This window comes from Alexandromys fortis, unplaced genomic scaffold, assembly GCF_014885135.2.
Source record: "Alexandromys fortis isolate MF-2015 unplaced genomic scaffold, M_Fortis_MF-2015_v1.1 scaffold_200, whole genome shotgun sequence".
NCBI classification, from domain to species: domain Eukaryota; kingdom Metazoa; phylum Chordata; class Mammalia; order Rodentia; family Cricetidae; genus Alexandromys; species Alexandromys fortis.
In genome coordinates, this window is record NW_026068148.1 from 1,663,814 (window position 1) to 1,681,165 (window position 17,352).

General features: G+C 41.1%; 1 protein-coding gene across 6 annotated transcripts in view; it reads right to left on the reverse strand.

Moving 5' to 3' along the window:
* Positions 1 to 17,352, reverse strand: part of Pak3 (p21 (RAC1) activated kinase 3) — a 267,703-nt gene that overhangs the window by 209,479 nt on the left and 40,872 nt on the right. For all 6 annotated transcript variants that reach the window (XM_050127197.1, XM_050127198.1, XM_050127201.1 and 3 more), the window contains one exon: positions 8,677 to 8,771. The gene's annotated coding sequence lies outside the window, so the exon portion shown is untranslated. The remainder of the gene's footprint in view (positions 1 to 8,676; positions 8,772 to 17,352) is intronic.

Below are 17,352 nucleotides of genomic sequence, written 5' to 3' on the forward strand. Positions count from 1 at the left end.
ATTTAGAAGGCAAGAACTACCTAAGACCTTTAAAAGCAAGATGGTTCCATCCTGAGCACCATAAGACTGTTAAATTTGCTGTTTGCCCTGTTGGACTTCAGTCTTGCTTTTGATTGACCTTTCCTTGTTATGTCCACATTGCTCCTTTCTATTTAAAATTGAACATAGTTTTTTCACACAATATATTCTGGTTATGTTTTCCCTGCCCCTAACTCCTCCCAGTTTTTCCCCAGTTTCCCATACATCAAACTCCACACACTTCCTTTCTCTCTCTTTAGAATACAAACAGGCGGGGCCGGTGAGATGGTCCAGTGGTTGAGAGCATCGGCTGCTCTTCCAGAGGACCCAGGTTCAATTCCCAGCACCCATATGGCAGTTCACACCTGTCTGTAACTACAGTTCCAGGAGATCTGATGCCAAGATGCCAACACACATAAAACAAAGTTAAATAAATGTTTAAAAAGAATACAAATAGGCATCTAAAATTATAACGAAACAAAATAAGATAAAATGAAAACAAACCAGAATATGACAAAAAAGCAAATAAATAGAAAAAAGAGCCAAAGAAAAAGCATAAGAAACACATACAGATGCTGAGACACACACATTTACATGCACAGAAGAGCCATAAAAATAATATTGGAAGACACATTATACAAGAAAAATAACTATAATTTTAAAATAGCCTAGACAAAACATTATAGCTCCAAGAGTTTGTTTTGCATTGGCCATCTACTGCTGGGCATGGAGCCTGCCCTTAAGTGTGGTTTGTATAGCCTATGAGACTCCATTGGAGAAAATTAATTGCTCCTTTGCTAATTGTTGTCAGTTGGATATACCTTCTGTGTTAGGAATCGGGGCTTGTGTTTACTTCTCTTCTCAGTACTGGAGCCCTATCTGGCTTAGACCTGTGGAAGTCCTGTGTACGTTGCCACAGTATCTGTGAATTCATATGTGCATCAGTCCTGCTGTGGTTAAAAGGTCTTATTTCCGTGGTATCTTTCATCTCCACTGGTTCTTACAATCTTTCTTTCTTCTCTTCCACAAAGTATCCTGAGTCCTAAGGGGAGAGACTTGATGAAGACATTCCATTTAGGACTGGATGTTCTAAGATCTCTCATGCTCTGCACATTATCCAGACATGGGTCTCTGTATTTGTTCCTTTCTACTGAATAAGGAACTTTCTCTGATGATGACTGAGCAAGATATTGATCTATGAATATAGCAGAATGTCATTAGAAATCATTGCATTGCTCTGTTCTTTTATGAGAACAGTATCATTTTGTTTTCCCCTAGGTCAAAGGCCTATCTAGTTTCAGGTTCTTGGCTACCCAGGTGGTGTCAGGGATGGGTTCCATCTCATGGAGTGGGCTTTAATTTCAATCAGCTTGTAGTTCAGTTAGCTAGGTACCCCCAAAAGATACACAACTTTTGTGCCACTATTGCACCAGCATGTCTTTCAAGAAGCTCAGCAGTTTAGATCTCAGGGTTTGTAACTGGGTTGATGTTCATCTTTCTCCTTTGACTGTGTGTGGAGTCCCTTCCAGTACCATAAACACTAGTCAGTAGGGGTGAAGGCTCTAAGTAAGCCCCAGCTATACTTCTCATGTTCAACAGATTATGTACCCGTTGTCTTCAGCTTTGGAATGGAAATGTTTACTCTGTGGTATTGTATGTTGGAAATGTGTAATTGGGTTTTATAGGGGCTCATACTTATGAAACTGCCTGGATTTTAGGACAATGTTGTGCTTGATAAAGACTATGAGAAATTTTAAACTTGGAATGAATGTATTTTGTTTCATTAGATGGCTAAAAGCATAGGGGGTCCAGAAGTAGTTGCTATGGTTTGAACAAGAAATGTCACCCACAGGCTCATATGTATGAATAATTAGGCCCCAGCTGGTAGCACTGTTTTATAAGGCTGCACACCCTTTAGGAGATACTTCCTTGCTAGAAGAAATGGGTCACTGGGTTAGGCCTAGTAGTTTTGTAGACTAGCCAAACTTCTCTGCTTATTGATTTCAGATGTAAAGTCACCAGATGCCTCTGGCTCCTTATTCACACAGATGCCTCTGATGAACTGTAGCATATCCTCAATTGGTAGGGGCAACATACCCCCCCCGTTCCTTTAAATTGGTTCTTTTCAGGTATTTGGTTATAGAAAAGTGACCAACAAAAAAATGTATATATGTACCATTGTCTCCAAATTATTTCCTTCTCTCTTCTGTTGACCTCACTGAAATCACTCTTCAGAACAAATGTACCAGTGAACCCTATGACACAAAATGCAATGCTTAATTCTTAGTTCTTGTAGACACAGCTGTGGTATATTCAATGTTGTTAATTCAGTTAGTGGCCACCCTCTCTTCCTTGAATAACTTTCTCTGGTAGTTTCCTTCCTTTTCTTGTTTCTTCTCATTTTCCTTCTTGGGATATATACTTTGTCTCAAGCTTGTTGTCTTGTTACAAAATTCTAACCAACATATGCAATTTTACCATTTATCATTGACTTTCTTATCATTTATTTGTGAAAGGGAGTAAATGAATACTTTGAAGAGGGCATGGCCTGTCAAAGACCCCAGGAACTCAGACATAATGGGCACAGTTATTACCCATATTGGCCAGACTCAAGAGGGGTGGGCAAAGCTCTTCCCAAGAATCCAAGTAAAAGGGTTTATGGATGACTGATCAGTGTGTGTGAAGACTAGCAACTGCAGCTTCTTTCCCTGGATGTTCACAGCCTAGATCCCTAGCTTATAGAGACCACCTGCAGAGGTATCCTATTGAGACAGCTAACCCCCCCCCCACCTTGTGGTGTCTTAATAAACATGTTGAGGTTCCAAGTGACTGAAGTAGTGGTAGTGATCCCAGCTTTGCCATGAGTTTCTGCGTACCCATCCTTTCTTCATTCCCTTGTCGCCCCTAGCCAGGGTGGAACCAAGCCACACAGGCCACAACAACTTCTAATGTAACATCAGTACCAGTCTACTCCAATGCACAACTCTCTTATCTACATTAGTTTTCCAGATGGTTCCATTCTTTGTTCTGTATATTCTCAACACAGTAGACATAGTGAGCCAATTCAAATTCACATCAAATTATGCTACTGTGCTGATTAGTTTTTTATCAACTTCACACAAGTTAGAATAATTTGGGAAGAAGGAACCTCAATTTAGGAAAGTCTCCTCAAGATTGTCCCCCATGAACAGATATTTGGCCCATTGTATTGAATAATGGTGACCATAGGTAGGACAGACTCATTAGGAGCCAAGTCAATGAGTGCAGTGCTACCCTGGCAGGTGGTCCTGGGTGGTATAAGAAAGCAGGCTGAGCAAGCCATGAAGAACAAGCCAGTAAGCAACATTCTTCCACACCCACTGCTTCAGTTACTGCCTCTAGGTTCCTGCCTTGAGTTACTGCTACAGTGTCCCTTATATAATGGACTACAAGGTATAAGAATAAATAAACCCTTTCATCCAAAAGATATTCATGGCCATTGTATTTAATCATAACAGCAGAACCATAACTAACATAGCTATTTTCTGTTGGATGATATTACCTCTTAGTAAAGGCCAAAGGTGTTAAAGCAACCTTAAAAGCCCCAAATATCTCGGCATCACTTCAGTTCTCCAAATTTATCTCTCACTATGCTTATCCTTGTTCTCAAATATACTTACACTATTCCTTTACTGTTCCTCAGTTGCATAAGATATGACCCAACATCAGAACCTATACATAATCTATGTCCAGATAGATACCAATCTTGATTTCTCATTTCTCAATAGTCTTTACTCAATAGTCTCCTGACTAGGGCACTGACTCCAAACTTCTATCTCTCCAAAAAATTATCTTATCTCCATTTTTCTCTTTTATTTTTCTTCTCAGAATTTATAATCTAAGATACTAAATGCTTTAGTCAATTCAAAATGACATAGCAAAATTCTATAGACTAAAAATCTTAAATATAAATACATTTATTAGCGTTTTCAAGGGTATAAAATCCAAAATCAAGATGCAGACAAGTAAGAGTTCATTTTGAAACCTTTATTTTGGACTGTCAGCAGCACCAATGCAATCAAGGCTCATATGTGTGCCCTTTCCCTTATCAGGGGAAGGGAAGGGAGAAGTTTCCTTAGTGGCAGCAGTTTTTGGATGGACACTAATCCCATCAGGCCAATGCCCCATTCTTGTGGCCTCATTTAAGCAAAATTATTTTCTCCAAATCCCATCTCTAAATTCCACCACATTTTGGCTTTGGATTTCAACCTATGAATTTGTGTTGTAAGGAGGTTGCTTGTTCATTTCTTGGCTGCTCGGCCCCAAAATAATCACACAGAAACTGTATTATTTAAATCACTGCTTAACCCATTAGCTCTAGCTTCTTATTGACTAACGCTTACATCTTAATTTAACCCAACTCCATTAATCTGTGTATCACCACGAGGCAGTGGTTTACAGGATAAAGTTCCATCTGGCTCTGGCAGGGCAACATGGCTTCTCCCTGACTCCTCCTTCTTTCTCCCAGCATTCAGTTTAGTTTTTCCTACCTACCTCTATTCCCTGCACAGGCCCAAGAGAGCTTCTTTATTATTAATCAATGGTATTTACAGCATACAGAGGGGAATCCCACATCAAATGTGTGGAAAGATACAAATATTCAGTATAAAACATCACATATTCCATACTATGTCTTATTGATTCAGTCAGTAACATCACATATACAATACTGAATGGATAACTGTTCTTGTTTATTGTTTACCTTTCTTACTAGAATTGATGTTTTATGAAGTTTAGGGTTTTCATTCACTTATGTTCACTATTTTAATCCCTGTGTTTTCAGTAATACTTGGCAGGCAGTATGGACTCAATAAATATTTACTGATTAATTGGATAAAATAAACTAATTATAGCTTGATGTAAGCACTAAGCAGCAAAGAAACAGACTGATTGACCAGAATGGAGGCCATCAACCTTGGCTGGTTGTTCAAATCGCAGTAGGAAGTATTTGCAAATACAGATGCCTAGAATTCACCCTCCAAAATTCTGCCTTACTTGGTCTGGAAGAGCTCTGGTCATAGTTTTATTTTTGATGTTTTCCAAGTGATTCTTTTTTTTTTTCTTTTCTTTAAAAAAAAACTATGCTTTCACATTTTACATACCTATCCCAATTTCACGGTTCCCACTCTCTCCCCTCCTCCTGTTCCCTCCACCTTCCTCTCACTCTACCACCATCCACTTCTCAGAGAGGGTAAGGCTTCCCTTGGGAAGTCAACAAAGTCTAGCACATTGTTTTGAGGCAAGACCAAGGCCCTCCCCCACTATATCTAGGCTGAGCAAGGTATCCCTTCAAAGAGATGGGTTCCCAAAAAGCCAGTACAAGCAGAAGGGATAAATTCTAGTCTCACTTCCAGTGGCCCCTCAGTCTGCCCCAGCCATGCAACATTCAGAGGGCCTAGTTTGGTCCTATGCTGGCTCTTTAGCTGTCAGGTGGGAGTAAGGAAGGCTGAGAATCATTGTGTTTGAAACTAACTGGAAACATGAGAACCTACTGAAAATAAAATATACAAGAAAGACCTAATCTTATTCTGAGATGCCATCATTTATATGGAAACTTTGAGGAAAAACAAAGGGACAGGCAATTTGGGGGCAAGGAGGGGGTTCAGTTCCTGGCAGAGGGTCAGAATAAGAGTGAAATCATTAGAGTACAATTGAGTTTGGTGTGTTCTCAGAACAGAAGGTTATTGTGGGTGGTACAAAGCAGGAAAAAAGAAGGACAAGATGAGATTAGAAAGGTACACAGGAACCACATTATGCTGGGCTCAGTAAACCATGCAAATTAAAAAGATATCTTACTTCATGAGATGAGAACTCTGAGATCTTTGAGGATGATGTGATCTGATTTACTGTGTTGCATAAAGGCATCAGTAAATGCAGAAAGAACCCGGGAGGTTATTTTGGTAGTCGTAGAGCCTGAACTGAGCTAATGGCTAAGAATTTTCCCTGGGATCTAGATGGCAGAAGTCTGATAGTAGCATACAAATCCATTCTGCTCAGCCAAACTCACATAGATGGCCAGTGATTCCAGAAAATTTCACCATTTCAGAACACAGCTTATTCTATGATCAGTGGCTTCAGAGGTTGGAATCTGCATGCTCTGACTTGCCTGGGCCTTCCTAGTTGATCAGGTAGTGGAAAAAGAGCCATCTACCTAGCCAATAATCTAATCTGAAAGAGACTCTTTAAAAAGTAATAGCATCATTTACTCATGTAAATTTTAAAGAACTCCACTAATTTGCAGTACTGACTCTTTTCTGCTTTTTGTAAGATTAAGACATGAAAGCACATAAAAGTGACAGAAGAGAAAACAAGTATATCAGTAACTGCTCTTTTGTTTGACACCTTCTGATGAGCACTGTCATGAGCTTTGCACAGGATCCAGTTTAGTCTCCATCACAACTCAATGCTGTACAAAATATGACATGCCATGATAATGACAATAGCAGTGGCTAGCATTCACTGAGTGCTTAATAGTTAAGCAAGGTGTTTTCACACATATTACTTAGGTAAATGTGTATTCTATAGATGAGGATATCTAGGGCCAGATAGGATAGACCATTTGTCTCAAGTCACAGGACTAGGCAGTTGCAGTTCAGATGGTCAAACATGAGTGCTTTTAGAGGTACAAGAATTCACAACAGATGACACTTACATTGTCAAGAAGTACATGTATACAGTGAACAGGCCATGTAGACATACACACAAGGAGATTAGAGAGAAGGGCATCATGAAGAGGCTAGAAAATGGCCCCACATGGTTGGAGTAGGGGGTACATGATGGGGAAGAACGGTTCATTTACTAGGCAGTTCTGCCCTCGGTATCTTTAATCATATTACTTGTATCAGTTGGGACCTGTAGCCTCCTGTCAAAATTATTTGTCACTTGGATCTTCATCACAAAGTACTTAACTGTTCAAAACCTCTTTCATTCAACTCTCATCAGAGAAGCTTCTTTTTTATTTATTTTTTAATTTTAAATTATTTATTTATTATTAAAGATTTCTGACTCTTCCCCACCACCGCCTCCCATTTCCCTCCCCCTCCCCCAATCAAGTCCCCCTTCCTCATTAGCCCAAAGAGCAATAAAGTTTCCCTGCCCTGTGGGAAGTCCAAGGACCACCCACCTCCATCCAGGTCTAGTAAGGTGAGCATCCAAACTGCCTAGGCTCCCACAAAGCCAGTTCATGCAGTAGGTTCTTACAGCAGATAGTAGTGAACACCGACACCCACATCTGGCCAATGTGCACAGAATAAGGGACTTTGTTGGGCTCAGCCTTAAGTGAGACTTCTACCTTACTCTCAAAGCTCAGGGTAAGTTAATAGAAGGAGATGCCAGAATGATTATAAGAGGCAGAGGTGGCAGATTTTTTTAAAGAAAACACTGTTTTCTGTACACACCAGGGCAGATGCACATATGAAATCACAACAATATGGCAGCATGCACGAGACCTGCATAAACTCAAGCCAAAATAATCCCAACATGGAGAAGGGGAAGTAGGCATAAAGTCCCACCCATAGCTGCAGAGCTATTGCTGTTTGATGACTTCTGGGAGAGAGGGAGAGTCAGTCTTCTTTAATAGTGTATCATCTAGTGTATTGACCACACTCCAGAGTTGGACATCCCAGAGTAATTGGTAAACACAAACTGGACTTCATGAGTTTTTTAAATGAGAAAGAGATAAGAAAGAACAAATGGGTGGGTAGGGAGGAAGGCGTAGATCTGGGAGAGGTTGTGGGAGGGGTAAATTTGATCAAAATGCATTGTATATAATTCTCAATCAAAGAATAAAAAATATCAAAAATATTCACAACCCCACTCCAAGTTACAACAAAGAATACATTGTCCAATTCATCCCCTGATGACTAGTAAGTTGGCTCATGATAAGCCAGTAAACTGATAGCTTTTTAAGCTTAGTTTTTTCTTCCTTAGGTAGAAATGGTCCCCAGCACTACTCCTCAAGCGAACAAAGAAAGTTCATCTCACCATAGTATGTGGAACAAGATTAATTGTCAATGATCTAAATGCCTATCAATATGAGGCTGGTGAGACCAAAAAATATGAAGGAGTCACAAACAATAACATTGTATTTTGGAAATAAAGTAAAACTGTGTGTTTTGACAAGAAAAGATGTTCCCAAAATATGTTGGGTGGGAGGAATCCTAGAGCTGTTCGTACATTCATCAAACTGGCCAAATATATCTAGCAGAGTATCAGAATGATATATGGACTTTCACTTTCAGTGTATACTATTGACCTTTATAACAAACCCGTATACATTTATAATTAGAAAAAATACTCGTATTCCCATTGTACAAAACAAACAAGCAAAACCTCCACCTTAGATTATCTTTATCCATCTTGTCTTTTGTAACACTGTCAGTGCTCATATGTTGGGTTCAGTAATGCATTTGCTAATTTTCTCCTATGATTTTTCCATGAATGAACTGCAATAAAACAATAATGTCTTAACCAGACTATAATATAGCCCAACGGAGTGCCAATTGATTAAAGAATTTTACCCACAGCATAGGTGGCAACCAGTAGAAAGGTCTCCAGAGAAGGACCACAAGGCTTTTCCAACTTCATTAATAATTTAAGTGATATATAAAATGTACTTACCACGTCTGAAGATGACTCGAAGCTGGCAGAGTATCAAATACGTTGAAGAACAAAATTGAGATTCAAAGTGAACTCAGATGGGCTGAGATATGGGGCTAAAATTAAAAAGGTAAATTTTAAATAAGATAAAGAAAAGTACTCAACAAAAACCTTAAAACTCCATTTTGTGGCACTAGAAGAAAGAACCGTGTCTCAGAAGAAGCTTACATTGAAACTGACCAAGCAACCAAAGCTTTGACTGGACCGACAAATGCCAAATCTGAGCCAACAGTTTAATGAAAGTAGCAGATTTGGCTGGGAAACTGACTACCATTTAAGAGAGATTAATTAAAGTATCATTTCTAGATTTGAAATGGGAGAGATTGTTGTAGTGCAGCCTTCCACATTCCTCCCCAGGATCTCTTCGTTCAATGCTAAACAGCAAATATTTAGAGGGTCACTGAAAAGATGTAGCACCTCCTGAGAAGAGACAGAAGATGGAGGAAAAACAAGACAAAACATAGTAAAAATCAGCCCATGGCAGGAAAAGATTTGGAAGAGATTTGGCGCCTGTCAAGCAGAACTATTGTACACAGGGCATTCGCTTGCCTTCACAACTCTCCTGCTTTTGTATAGAAGATATGTCCTTTTGCCCTTTTCTTGGGTTGCTTGCCACCCAGTGGTGGCAAGAAGACAGGTTGTACAATAAGCCTGTCAGAAAGTTTTTCTGACCCTGAGAAGGTCTTGTTGGAGACTGGGTAGGCTGATAAGGTAAGAGAGTTTCAAATCCTAGCTGGATGAACTGAAGCCAGTGGCACAATTGTCCTAATGAGGTCTCGTTAAGCTCCCAGGGACTACATTTCTTTTCCCCAAGTCACTGTGACATGATTCCTTTCTGTACAATGAGCCCGGTTTCTGCAGTCCACAGAGTGTTAAGGGCAGCATGGCAGGACTTTCTGGAATTCTATCTCATTTATTATTGTTCAATTGTTCAATATTGGCCAACTTGGGGTTAGAATCCTACTGCTTAGAGGAGGGGCAGATGACTGAAACATGTCAACTCAAGCTCCTATTCGAAGGACCTTCTCCATTTCTTCCTGCCTTTCTGGAAACAGTCATCACATTAACTCAAAAGCCCTAAAACATCAGTCTGAGGGACTGTCTACTCTCCTATCCCATTACCCTTTCATTCATTAAATTTGCTCTAGCAACACAGACTTGTAGGTACTCTCCAAAATGGTAAGCACTTGTCTGACTTGAGAACAGAGTCGTGCCTATTCTTTGTGCTTACAATTTTTTCTCTTGAGGTGGCTGCATGGCTCACTCTACCACCTATTTCAAGGCTCAACTCAGATCACCACAGTGAGGCTTTTTCTAACCACTCTTTTTTTTATTTCACGTACCAAACAGTTTCTCCTCCCTTCTTTCCTCCTGTTTCCTTCCCTCACCTCCCTTCTACCCCAACATCCACTCCTCCTCCTCCATTCAGAAGGACTCCCATGGGAGTCAACAAATCATAACATATCAAGTTGAGGCAGGACCAAACTCCTTCCCCTGCATCAAGACTTGACAAGGCATCCTACCATAGTGAATAGATTCCAAAGAGCCAACTCATGCTTTAGGGACAGATCCCGATCCCACTGCTAAGAACCCCACAAACAGACCACCTTACACAACTGTCACCCACATTCAGAGGGCCAAGGTCATTCCCATGCCAACTCCCTAGATTTCAGTCCAGAGTCCTTGAGTTCCCACAAGCTCAGGTCAGCTGTCTCTGTGGGTTTCCCTGTCATGATCTTGCCTCCCCCCTTTGCTCATATAATCTCCCCTTCCTCTCTTCAACTGGACTGCTAGAACTCAGGCCAGTGCTTGGATCTCTGCATCTGCTTCCATCAGCACTAGATGGAGGCTCTGTGATGACAACTAGGGTAGTCACCAATCTGATTACAGATCAGACAACTCTTTTAAAATCTATGTGGTACAGGTTTCTACACACACACTGCCAATTCCAACCACTTTACATGCAATAAGCTTTTTTGATAGTTTATTTTGGTTTCCTTTCTCTTTTGAACTGTAAGTTCTTTACATATGAACATGTAGTTCTCATGTCTGATGTGTGTATGTTTTGGGGGGATATTCTGCTTCTAGCACCACAGACATGTTAAGTGTATGGTGGATTGTCTCCCAAATCCATACTTTTTTTCTTATCTTATTATCTCGACACAACAACAACAACCAAGTGCTAGTAAAAACATAAAATTTCAGTTACATTAAAGAAATTTCACTTTAACAAGTGACTTCCAAACTGATAACAAGATATTGAATACTGAGTAGGAAGATTGGCTATACTTTTCTATATTTTTTTCTCAATTTCCTTGATTTGTCATGCAACTATGTCACATTACTGATTAACTGATGATAATAATTATAGTACCTCATATCAGCTGAGTGTTAACAATGTACTAACATTGTGATAAACACTTTACTTGATTAAGATATTTAGTCATTTGAAGTTGGCACTACTAAAATCCCCATCTTAAAGACCAGAAAACTGAAAAGAAAGAAGGTATCAAATCCTGGCCATGGTCACACAATTAACATCAGACAAATTTCAAGGTGCATGTAAGTAACCCTTGTCTTCAATGGAAAATGGAAAATTGATGATGGTGATAGAGATAAATCTAGTGTTGCTAGTCTTAATCATGCATCAGGAGCTATGCTGATTACCACACATCATCTCATTGAAATCTTGGAATACTACTACTATTATTTGGCTGTTTTTCAGCCTAAACTACCTGTAATTTACTCAGCTATTAACAGTCACACTTAGCCTTGATTTCATGAGACACGTGTTTTGATTATCTTTCTGCACAGTAGAGCAGTAGGGAAGCAGGAAAGGCAATCAATAACCTCTTAGTGCTACTTGAACTTTCCACATCTTGAAAAGTAGGCTTTCAGGACATTTGACGATTTCAGTCCTCATAACATACTTCTTGCTTCATTGCTTCACTAATTCCCCTGCCAATGGCATCCCAAAGCACAGTTTTCAATGCAGTTTCTTCTCCAGGAATCCATTTTTGGCCTTTCTGCCATGCCCCCCCCCCCACCTGTAGTTCATACATTACAATCACTCACGTCCAGCTTTATAGTGTCAACTTTCTTTCCATTCAGCTAGAATACAGCTCAAGAAAGCAGCTGAGTCCTATGCTCCCTGGAATGTCCCGAGTCAATAGTTTGCACGTATTATAGATCCTCAGTAATTACGGTATTGATTTAGTCATAATGCTATGCCTCATAGTTGTACAAATGGTCTTTTGTTTAAGGCACTCTCATACATATTATTTCACCTTAGCCTCACAGCAGACCTGAGAGATAAGAGAAACAGGTCCAATTCTACTCACGTTGATAGCTATAGGAATATGGAGCCAGGGAGGTTGAACAAGTTGTCTAAAGTCACATATCTGAGAAGTGAGACTAGCTCCTGGGACATTGCACACCAGAGTCTTTAGACTAGACCACACTGATTCCACAAAAAGATGCTGCTGGTGCAAGCACTGGTAATAACCTTCCTATAAAGAAAGACCTTGCCTTGATTCGAGCATTAAAGCAAAGGCAGAGTGCCAAGAGGCAGTCTCCTCAGTAAAGGTAAACACATCTACTCTGGTGAGAAGAGCCTGGGGCTTATCAGCTGAATGGTGATGACTCTGTTACCCTCTGAGTGGAGAGGACTGGTAATGAATGACATAGTATCTTCCACATGCCAAGCGCACACTGAAAAGATAAAGAATGTGTGCTGATGTGAATCAGAACAGATCCTGAAAGCCGAGGAAATGGCTGAGTCAGTAAAAATCGTACAGCACATGCACAAGGAACTGAGTTCAGATTCCCAGCACCTATGACAAAAGCTGGTTGTGGGGTAGATGGGTCATACTAGTGCCGGGCAGGTGGAGACAGGAGGATTCCTGAGGCGGGTCAGCTGGGCTTGCCAACTCAGTGAACTCCAGTTTCAGTGAGAGAGCTTGTCTCAAGAACTAATATGGAGAATGATACAGGAAGCTATCCAGCATCAACCTCTGGCTTCTACATGTGTGTATGCCCACATGTTCACATGCTTGAATACATATACACATATACCCCATACACAAACACACGTGATGAGCAAACAGAATTTCATCTAGTATTTGCTTTCACAAAGGTGGAGTTTCCGCTAGAAAAAATAAATAGCAATGCCTGGAAGAAAGACAGAAGAGTGTGCATAAGAGCTGTTTGGACAGATGTTTGGCATGGCTCTCCAAAATCCTTGCTAATGAAAAACAACTGAACACCCCCAATAAAGTCAGATGCATTTTCCATGTAATGGGGGTCAATATAATTAGCCTGATACTTGTAGTTAAACCCCTAACTTGCCCTTACATGTTAGGCCAGGGTCATTACCTGGTATTAGAATGCAATTCCAATTAAACAATAGCCAACTTTGTTGACCCAAGCACAACATGGCAAAGATAAGGAGGGAAGAGAAATGAATCATATTACATTCTCTTGCTAGTAGCTTCTTGTCTACTTCAGGACTTGACTATTATTTCTCTGGATACCAGCTTATCCAATTAAGAACTGAATATTTCAAACACATTTGGCCATGGTCTACAGTACAGCAAAATATTATTTTATGAAATATATATAATACACACATATATATGAATATAGACACATATACTACACGTTAATGAACTCTGTGCAAAATTACACATGTACATGAAATAAGCATATCATGAAGCAGAATTTATCTTTACTGTGTCCAGTGCACAGTGTTATTTCCTTCCACTTTTGTTGGTTGTTTTAGTGCTCCTTATCACCCATGAAGTTGATTTCCTGGTGAGTAACAACCCATGTGGAAACGTTGCTATTGACTAATAGTTGCCATATCTGCCCCACAACCCAACGTATTGCGGTCTGTATTAAATGCATCTTGTTGAAAAGGGCATGCTGCAATGGAACCCAGAGATCCATATCTGGGTGGCAAACAATATACAACTGCCCTTTCATCTTCATCTCCAACACATAATCTTGTACTGCTTTCCAAGCCTATGGGACCAGTCAGAATTTCTTCGAGTATAGCAATTCATGAATCTTCACACATACACATGCACACACACACACACACACACACACATTTTTTAAACCAAGGACCAGTTACAAACTACCATAAAGAAATACCAGTTCTCAGAAACAGAGGCAAATGGCATCAACACAAATTACTGCTATGCCAGTCTTCCCCGCATAGGATTTCTTATCTAACTGAAGTCTTCATGACAAGCCCATTTCATAGGTGAGGAAACTGAGTCTTACAGCACTTCGGTAATTTGCTGCAAGAGACAGACAAGAAGATAAGACTGGGGCAGGACTGTGATTTTTTTCCATGATAGGATTATGAATCTGCGGTTATCCCATACTGCCTCCTCCCATATTCCTCCCAGGAACATATTCAGAGGCCTTGGATCTGACCAGAGGGATCTATACTATTCTGAGATCACACTCAAATTGCTCAACCATCCAAGGTAAAGACCAGAAATAAAACAACACTTATCTATGCCATTCTTTGAGTACTTTTGTTCCTATTGTATATGTGTGTCTACACTTAAACCTTTTAGTTATACTGTAAATATCAAGGCACAGAGAAAAAAACAGGCTCAATGAGGAGAAACAGCTTAACCAAATCCCCACAGCAAGTTACAGCCAAGCTGCCGTACTGTGACTTCCTTCTGGCAGGGCCTAATACTGCACTTGGGTGGGTTTTCTCAAGAGCTCCCAGCTTCCCCTTATTCTAAGCCCAGCTCCCTTTAAGTCAGAAGAGATGGCTTACTTTCTCCCATCCTCCACAGAGAATTTACACCACCAGTTTCAGAAATGCATGAGCCAGCTTGCTCATGGGGAAAATAAAAGGCCATGTAGGAAGTCAACAGTTCCAAAATGGTGTGGTTGGAGATCCTGCAAGGCCAACAGTTATATAGATGGTGTACAGAGAGGCTGCAATAATCAAATGACCACACTGTCAAGTGTTGCCTGGGAATTGGAATTCAACATTGCTTGCTCCTTTCATGAAGACTTTGTGGATGAAAAGGTAATGAAATACACTGCCTGAGGGACAGCTTGCCCCGACCTAGCGGGGGCTGTGCTGAGGACTGGCAGCATGTCTATTTCAAGCCTGCAATTTGTAAAAAGCTCTGCACTATGCTTTAAAGAAAAAAATCATAGATTTTTTGATAAAGGGAAAAGGCTCCGTCCCTCCCATAGAGGCAAAATGCCACCAGCCACTAGCAAAGCAACCCATGAATCTCTGTGCAGCAAAATGCTTTGAGCCCACAGCTGAACTGTGTGGAGGATGGGACAGCAGAAAAGAGTTGGAGGGATATAACCGTTTCCCATTTTGTCGCCTCAGCCGAGGCCCTCCCTCCCTCCATTGATAATATCCCCTCTGTTTTGCCACAGAGAGGGGTGTTTATTTATTTATTTATTTATTTATTTATTTTTAAATATAATTTTTTATTGAAAAAATTTTTTTCCGCCTCCTCCCCGCCTCCCCTTTCCCTCCCCGTCTCCCTTTTCCCCCCTCCTCCCTCTCCACTCCCCCTCCCCCCACTCCTCTCCCCCTCCCTCTCCAGTCTGAGGGGCAGTCAGGGTTCCCTGCCCTGTGGAAAGTCCAAAGTCCTCCCCGCTCCATCCTGGTCTAGGAAGGTGAACATCCAAACTGGCTAGGCTCCCACAAAGCCAGAACATGAAGTAGGATCAAAACCCAGTGGCATTGTCCTTGGCTTCTCAGCAGCCCTCATTGTCCGCCATATTCAGAGTCCGGTTTTATCCCATGGTTTTTCAGTCAAAGTCCAGCTGGCCTTGGTGAGCTCACAATAGATCAGCCCCACTGTCTCCGTGGGTGGGTGCACCCCTCGTGGTCCTGACTTCTTTGCTCATATTTTCCCTCCTTCTGCTCCTCCTTGGGACATATGTGACTATGGCACAAATGACTAGTTATTTATTAAACACTGTGTCAATTCTAACATTTTTCTTTATCCCTTCTCCTTCACGATGTAAATCCCCCCCCAACAGTCCTGTGGGCAAACCTCAAACCTCCCATACACCCATCACATGCACACACACACACACACACACACACGATAAAAAAAAAGTAGTTCTTTCTCCTAGCCTCAGCATGCCTAGCTGTAAAGTGAATAAGCTGCGTCTGAAGGTCTGCTGTTGCATTGTTTGTAATAGCCAGAACCTGGAAACAACCTAGATGCCCTTCAATGGAAAAATGGATGAAGAAAGTATGGAACATATACATATTAGAGTACTACTCAGCAGTAAAAAACAAGGACTTCTTGAAATTTGCAAACAAATGGATGGAAATAGAAAACAATATCCTGAGTGAGGTAAACCAGACCCAAAAAGAGGAAAATGGGATGTACTCACTCATATTTGGTTTCTAGCCATAAACAAAGGACATTGAGCCTATAGTTAGTGATCCTAGAGAAGTTAAATAAGGAGAACCCAAAGAAAAACATATAGGCATCTTCCTGAATATTAACCTTCATCAGGCGATGAAAGGAGACAGAGGCCCACATTGGAGCACCAGACAGAAATATCAAGGTTCAAATCAGGAGCAGAAGGAGAGAGAGCACGAACAAGGAACTCAGGACCGCAAGGGGTACACCCATACACTGAGACAATGGGGATGTCCTATCGGGAACTCACCAAGGCCAGCTGGCCTGGGTCTGAAAAAGCCTGGGATAAAACCAGCCTCGCTGAACATAGCAGACAAGGAGGACTACTGAGACCTCAAGAACAGTGGCAATGGGTTTTTAATCCTACTGTACCTATTGGTTTCGTGGGAGCCTAGGCAGTTTCGTGGATGCTCACCTTACTAGACCTGGATGGAGGTGGGTGGTCCTTGGACTTCCCACAGGGCAGGGAAACTTTATTGCTCTTTGGGCTAAGAAGGGAGGGGGACTTGGTTGGGGGAGGGGGAGGGAAATGGGAGGCGGTGGCGGGGAAGAGTCAGAAATTTTAAATAAATAAATAAATAAATAAATAAATAAATAAATAAATAAAAGAAGGTCTGCTGTTAGGGCCATTTACTGCTTCTAGGGTTCTGTTCATATATGCAGATAAAGATGCAAGTATTGTCCATGAAATGGCATTTCAGGTACAGTTTATTGGCAGTAAGTTAATTTCAAATCGTGTGTGTATGTGTGTGCATCAGTGCATATGTGCTCCCCCTCTCTTTCTCCGCGTTGGGGGGGGGGTGCTGAGATAGGATCTCTAGCCAGTGTTGGCCTCCAAATCCAACTGCAAGCAAGGATGATCTTGAACATCCAATTCTCCTGTTTCAGCCTCCCAAGTACTGGGAATAGAGGCTTGTATTACCTGGTACTAGGGATGAAACCCAAGGGCTTATGTATGGTGTGCAAGCACCGTACTAACTGAGTTACATCTCTAGAGAAGTTAGTTTTGCCCAGGAGCATTCTCCCATTCTCACAAAGACCCACACTGCCTTTTCCCAACGTTGGTGCAATTTTCATTGTCTTTATTGGCAGTCAGGACCAGAAATCCTGGCTAGGCAGTTACCTCTTCCACATGTGTCAGTTCCTCTCTCCATGTGAAGGTGGTGAGTGCGATCTGGCCTTGTAATCACCCAGGTTTCAA